We start from the raw sequence: 6,352 nt of genomic DNA, 5'->3' as shown, positions 1-6,352 counted from the left end.
CATCTCTGTGTAGTTTACCAGTAGTGGGCATAGGTGTCAGTTTCGGACTTGACTTATCTAGACCGAATCTTGTAACAAGATCCCTTGCATATTTTTCTTGAGATAAGTAGATTCCATCCTTATGTTGTTGAATCTGTAATCCTAAAAAGAACTTTAATTCACCAACATTGCTCATTTCAAACTCTTAAGCAAGTGAAACTTGAAAATCCTTTGCAAGATTTTCTGAAGTTGAACCATAGATGATATCATCTACATAGACTTGAGCAATGACAACATCTTTCCCACTCCATCTGGTAAACAAAGTTTTATCAGCTCCACCTCTTGAAAAACCTTTTCTAATAAGAGAAGTAGTAAGTTGTTCAAACCAGGCTCTTGGTGCTTGTTTCAACCCATTTAATGCCTTTTTGAGCTTAAGAACATGATCTGGGAAATCAAGGTTTTCAAATCCTTTAGGTTGAGCAACATAGACTTCTTCCTTTAGAATTCCGTTTAGGAACGCGGATTTTACATCCATTTGGAAGCTTAACCTTGAGAAAACAAGCATGAGCTAATAAAAGTCTAATGGACTCAAGGTGTGCCACAGGAGCAAAGGTTTCGTCAAAGTCGATTCCTTCAATCTGTGAATATCCTTGAGCGACAAGTCTGGCTTTATTTCTGATAATTGTTCCAAATTCATCAGACTCGTTCTTGAATATCCATTTTGTTCCAACAATATTAACATTGGCGGGACAAGGTACGAGTTCCCATACGTATTGTCTTATAAATTGATTTAACTCTTCATTCATTGCATTCACCCAAAAGGGATCGATTAGAGCTTCATCAATATTCCTCGGTTCTACTTGTGACAAATAACAACCAAAATTGCACATGTTTTGAAGTTGTCTTCTAATCTTAGCTGTAGAATCTCTTCCCCCAATAATACTGTTGGGATCATGATTCCTTTGAATCCAGAGGTGTCATGGAGGGACACGTTCTTGTTCTTCAGGAGTAGCCTGATCAGTGCTCTTCTCCTCGTCACTAGAAATATCAGGATTTACAACAACTGGGATAACTTCAACTCATTTTGGTATTTCTTTGACTTTCTCAATTGTATCGGTTGGAGGCAATTCAGCAGGAGGTATATCATGATGAAAATCACTAATATCATCGATGATGACATTAGAAGACTCCATCATGACCTGAGTTCTGAGATTAAATACTCGAAAACCACGACTATCAGAAGCATAGCCAAGAAAGATACCTTCATCACTTTTGGTATCGAATTTCCCTCGTTGTTCTCGATCTTTTAGAATGTAGCATTTACTTCCGAACACTCTACGATAGTGTAGCTTGGGTTTTCTTCCATATCACAACTCATAAGGAGTGTTTAGGATTTTAGACCGTAAGTAAACACGGTTGATCAAATAACATGCCGTAAAAACAGCTTCTCCCCAAAACCTTAGAGGTAAGTTTTTGTTGTGGAGCATTACCCTGGACATTTCCTGAATGTTCCTATTCTTTCTTTCTGCAACTCCATTAGCTTGAGGAGTAATGGGTGGTGAATATTGTTGAATGATCCCCAGTTCGTCACAAAATTCAAACACCTTGGTGTCCTTGAATTCAGTTCCACGGTCGCTCCTAATTTTCTTTAGTTTGCGACCTTGTTCGTTCTGGATTCTTTTAACAATAATCTTGAATTCATCAAGGGTTTCATTTTTATGAGACAGAAATGCAAACCAAGTGAATCTGGTGTAATCATCTACCATAACTAAAGCATACTTCTTACCAGCAAACGTGGGTTGTTGAATTGGTTCGAAGAGATCCATATGAATTAAATCAAGTGGCGCTTTAGTGAGAATATCTCGAGATGATTTATGGTGAACTTTAGTTTGTTTGCCCTTTTGACAGGCACCACATACACCTTCAATCTTTGCATTGATTTTGGGAACGCCTCTAACAAGTTCTTTGTTAATGATCTTAGTTAGAAGAAGATAGTTGATGTGACCAAAACGCTCATGCCAAAGATATGTCGATTCCACTTTAGTCAAATTGCAACAATTGCTAAACTGAGTATCAAGAAGATAACATTTGTTTTTACCACGAGTTCCTTGAAAAATTACTTTCCCAGTTTTGTCTACAATGTCACATCCATTTGCATTGAAGACAACTCGATGTCCTTTGTCACAAATTTGACTAATAGAAAGAAGATTTGCAGTCATACCTTTTACGTATACTACATCATGGATTTCAGGTACGTCGGGCAGTTTGATCATCCCTTTGTTGCTAATGTAGCAACAACTCCCATCTCCGAATGTTACTGGTCCTTCTTCATAGTCGTCAGAAGAAACAAACCATGTGAGATCACCTGTCATATGTCTGCTACATCCACTGTCAAGAAACCATTGAAAGGGTGATGTTGATTTTAAAGCAAAAGATCCCATACTATTATTACTTTCCTGTTTAGGATTTCCTGATAGTTTTGTACGTCCTTTTAGAGAAGCACTAAGTTGTTTAGTTTCGTGTGAAGATTACTTGCAACTTTCAGTCTCTTTTGGAAGCACATACAAGTATGTTAAAAGTGATTAGAGGAATCACAAAACAAACATAGGCCAACATTTTTTGAATCGTCAGAAAAGTTCTGAGTCATATCAGTTTTAACAACCTGTGAATGTTGTTTATTACTTGACTTATGATTGTTCTTCAGAGAGAAGCAACTAAAGTTATTCAGATCCATTAAAGGGATTTTAACAGATTTCAAATCCTTAAGCATTGCAATTTCTGCTATGAGATCAGAATTGATCCGGATTTGTTCATCCAACTTTTTCTGGAGAATAACCAGTTTATTAGAACTTTTTCTACGATTGGTTTTTAATCCCAGTGAAGCATTTCTAGAGACTTTTCTGTCCATAGAGTCATATCGCTACAGACTTGTGAGGTCTTGAACGTGTTTGCCTGCTCTGATACCAATTGAAAAAACGGGGGTCTAACAACCACACCCAATATTTCGCTTAGCAATCTGTATGGAAAAACTCCAATATACTTTTATGAGAATCAACTAGAAATTTAGACTCAATCAATGAAAAGTATATCAAAGAGTTTATATCTCAATCTCTCGATCTGATCTTTACTCAAGCAAATAGAAATCTGCGAGTCTTTATCAAATACTAGAGAGATAACTTGGATGGTACCAAAGACCAATATCCAAGTGTCAATCAATTTAAATCAAAAACCAAAAAGGTCGGATATTCTAATTGATTGAACAACGCACAACGTGTGATATTTCAATTATATAAACAAATATAATGCGGAATAGAAATAACACAGACACCAGAATTTTGTTAACGAGGAAACCGCAAATGCAGAAAAACCCCGGGACCTAGTCCAGATTGACCACACATTGTATTAATCCGCTATAGACACTATCCTACTCCAAACTAACTTTGGTCTGGATTGTAGTTGAACCCTAATCAATATCACACTGATCCAAGGTACAGTTCTGCTCCTACGCCTCTGATCCCAGCAGGATACTGCGCACTTGATTCCCTTAGATGATCTCACCCACAAATAAGATTTGCTACGACCCAAAGTCGAAGACTTTAATAAATAAATCTGTATCACACAGAAAAGTCTACGATAATAGATAAATCCGTCTCCCACGAATATACCTACGAGTTTTGTTTCGTCTTTTGATAAGTCAAGGTGAACATGAACCAATCAATAATACCGGACTTATATTCCCGAAGAACAACTTAGTATTATCAATCACCTCACAATAATCTTAACCGACGCAGCGAAAAAAGATATTGTGGAATGAAAAACGATGAGACGAAGTTTGTTTGTAATTACTTTTGTATCTTTCCTATCGGAGATATAAAATCTCAAGCCAATTATTTCAATTGTACTCGTACGATAGAATATGCAAGATCAGATCACACAACTACAAGAAAAGTAGTATCGGTCTGGCTTCATAATCCCAATGAAGTCTTTAAGTCGTTAACCTGGTTTAGAAGAAGAAACCAAAGGTTAAAGGAGAATCGACTCTAGCTTAGCACAACTAGTATCACATAGAATGTGTGGGGATTAGGTTTCCCAGTTGCTAGATTTCTCCCTTATATACACTTTCAAATCAGGGTTTGCAATCAATGTTATCTTAGTAACAAAGCATTCAATATTCACCGTTATATGAAAACCTGATTAGATTCAAGATAATATTTCTGAACCGTTAGATCGAAAACTTAGCTTGTCACACACAAATAAAATGTCCAATTTTGGGTTTATGAACCGTACCCAAACATTAACATTTGTTGGTTTAACAAGTCAACCAAATGGTTAGCCATATGATTACTCTCATATCAACCATATTCTTCTTCACCATAACTAGTTCAAATGACTCAAATGAACTAGTTAGAGAGTTGTTCAATTGCTTAGATCTTATGTAACTACACAAGACATAATCGAAGCAAAATCGGTTTGATTCACTCGAATTGGTTCATGAACTTTATAGCCACGGTTTTCAAAAGCATCCCTTAGTTTCAATAAACATGAGTTCAAGAACAACCGGTTTTAGATATAACCTGCTCAAGTTCGCGGACTGGGTTCGCGGACTTAAGCTCATGGAAGGAGGACACGAACTCCAGCAGAAAATCTCGGGCCGAGAAGTTCCGCCAGTTCGCGGACTTAGTTCGCGGACTTGGCTCACGCCACTTCCATTTCTCTTGATCAACAAAGTTCGCAAACTTTGGTTCAAGGAATAAGGACTTATACATATATGTGTTTCCACAACAATGCTTATATCCTACCAATAGTCTTGTAATCTAAACTCTCATTTCAATCATTGAAACATTCTCAGAGGACGGATATAGCAGTTATTCACATACCATTTTTCGTCAGAGCAATTTTTAAAGTGATTGAAACATAACATGACTTTCGTCACTAGGTAAAGATGAATTTTCCTAAAGCGAAAGCTTACCAACACATATTTATAGGCGAGATAAACTCGGCTCGAAATAGGAAATGTGCATAATGAAAGTCTATATATCAAAACGACTTTTGTCTCAAAAATAGGAGATAAAATAGATAGATTTTCGAGTGACAAATAAGTTTAAGTCTCCACATAAATTTTAGTCGATGAAGATCCACCAGTTCCTTGAGTAGTCCTTCGTCTTGTACGATGATTGTCATGGAGTTCTTGAGCTCAACTACACTTTCTATCCTAGTCCAAGACCTTTAGCTATGTAGGCTAGAAATCAAGACTTATAGTTTTGATCACTAATATTGACAAACATGCTTGAGATAGCAACGCATGCGAGTTCGACCGAGCAATGCTCTAACACAATGAAATCCTTCTTTTCTTTCGAAATTAAGGTCGAATGACATTTAATGGGGGAGAGTTCTTTTGAACTTGCGCTTAATTGCCATATCTTTGTGGGGAGTGCGGTTGTGGAATACTATAGGGGTTATCCTGTATCTTTATAAACTCCTTGATGAATGCATTTAGCTTCGGATTTATGATTGCATCTAAAGAACAAGTTGATATTTTTGCTTTCTTTTGGTCATGAAATGTCTCTTTCGGAAATTTCATTAGGATCCCGTTCTTGTACCTTTGCCAATTTTATTGACAAAAAGGGGGAGAATTAATATGTAGTTCACACTACAAATACATATGGTTTTCGGATCATTGTGTAAGGGGGAGTGGTTTCCATGTGAGATGGAGTATTGACTAAGGGGGAGTGATACATAACACCGTAATATTGTTGTTGAAGTTGTGATACAATTGGACTTTGACGCTGTGTAATGATACTATGACACTTTATAACAATGATTGAGAACTATTGTTTTCTTATTGTTATAGATACGGATTTTCAACAACGATGATGCTAAACTTACAACCTTTGGGATCATTGGAGTACTTGGAAGTGACGAAGATTTCGAGTAATGTTGAAGATTAGGCACGTGGAATAGGAGCTACACAAGTTAATTTATTTATATTTTGTATTCCAAATGTATTAATAGTTTTGCCACTAAAATTGACAAAGGGGGAGATTGTTAGAGCATTGCTCGGTCGAACTCGCATGCATTGCTATCTCAAGCATATTTGACAATGTTAGTGATCAAAACTATAAGTCTTGATTTCTAGCCTACATAGCTAAATGTCTCGGACTAGGATTGAAAGTTTAGTTGAGCTCAATAACTCCATGGAAATCATCATACAAGACGAAGGACTACTCAATGAACTGGTGGATCTGTATCGACTAAAAGGTATGTGGAGACTTGAGCTTATCTGTCACTCAAAAGTCTATCTATTCTATCTCCTACTCTTGAGACAAAAGTCGTTTTGATATATAGAGTTTCATGATGCACATTTGATATTTCG

This window comes from Papaver somniferum, chromosome 5 (assembly GCF_003573695.1).
Source record: "Papaver somniferum cultivar HN1 chromosome 5, ASM357369v1, whole genome shotgun sequence".
Taxonomy (NCBI): domain Eukaryota; kingdom Viridiplantae; phylum Streptophyta; class Magnoliopsida; order Ranunculales; family Papaveraceae; genus Papaver; species Papaver somniferum.
This window is presented reverse-complemented; position numbering follows the sequence as displayed.